Raw genomic sequence first — 1,375 nt, 5'->3', positions numbered from 1 at the left:
CACTCTTCCATTCACCACTCAATCTTGTAGTTTAACATTATACACCTTGACACTACATGTTTCAGCCCCAAATCGCCATCTTCAGCTGTCTTGATATGTTACAATTATTTTATTAAATTGTGTTAAAACTGCTACACTGTCTTAGTTCATGTTACAGTCACACCCTATAGTCCTCTTTTTAAGGTAAAACCAGATAGAATCCTTTACAGTTTCTAATTTTGGTGCATATTATCTCACCTCACACGGGGTGTTGTCCATTTTCATAAATGTATGTCTGTCCAGGGTGTTTTGTCTAGGCAGCTTGCCCCTCATGTTTGCAGCCTACTTTTCAGTTATGACTGCCATATGCCCTTGGTTTGTGTGTTTCCTCCACAGCGTGTGGTGTTGTGACTAGTAAAGACAACACCACACGCTGTGGAGGAAACACACAAACCAGGGGCATATGGCAGTCATAACTGAAAAGTAGACTACAAACGTGAGGGGCAAGCTGCTGAGACAAAACACCCTGGACAGATATACATTTAAGAAAATGGAGGACACCCCGTGTGAGGTGAAATAATATGCACCAAAATTAGAAACTGTAAAGGATTCTATCTGGTTTTACCTTAAAAAGAGGATTACACCATGTGATTTTAACATGAACTAAGACAGTGTAGCAGTTTTAACGCAATTCAATAAAATAATTGTAACATATCAAGACACCTGAAGATGGCCGTTTGGGGCCGAAACATGTAGTGTCAAGATGTACAATGTTAAACTAAGAAATTAAGTGGTGAATGGAAGAGTGCTGCAGTAATGACAGACGATAAATAATGAACGTTAAGTTGAACAATTGCAACGGGATGCTGAAATACAGAATATGAATACTCAACATACAAAGTTTCACTACAATGAATATTGAATTTATTACTATTATTTTACACGTAAAGTAAAATTCATTGTCATTTGATAATACACAACAATTGTCATGAATAAAGTTTAAAAATATAAGCAGGTCATATGTTCTATGAAATAAACAATGAACAGTGAAACTAATAATTTAATTTAGTTTATATGAAATACACAAGGTTAAGTATACTCACAATGTTGAATATTTGTTTACATCTGCCTAGAAGACTCAGCACACACTATCTACGTTTCAAAATTGCTGTCAGTTGTTATGTGCCATCACTTTTGGTAAAAATGGATTGCAATATATCTTATACTGTGGTGAATGCAACGTTTCTACATTAAAAAAATTAAGTTATAAGGTATTAAAGCAGTTAATGGGTCAAGAAAAGTGGTCACCATGTTAGAGCACAAACTGAAATTTATTTGCCAAATTGAAGCTGGTAAGCATCAGGTTGAAGTGGTAAGTACTTGGTTTTTTTGACTC

This window comes from Cryptotermes secundus, unplaced genomic scaffold, assembly GCF_002891405.2.
Source record: "Cryptotermes secundus unplaced genomic scaffold, Csec_1.0 scaffold166, whole genome shotgun sequence".
Classification (NCBI taxonomy): domain Eukaryota; kingdom Metazoa; phylum Arthropoda; class Insecta; order Blattodea; family Kalotermitidae; genus Cryptotermes; species Cryptotermes secundus.
The sequence above is the reverse complement of the archived record's forward strand: the minus strand, read 5'-3'. Positions refer to the sequence as shown.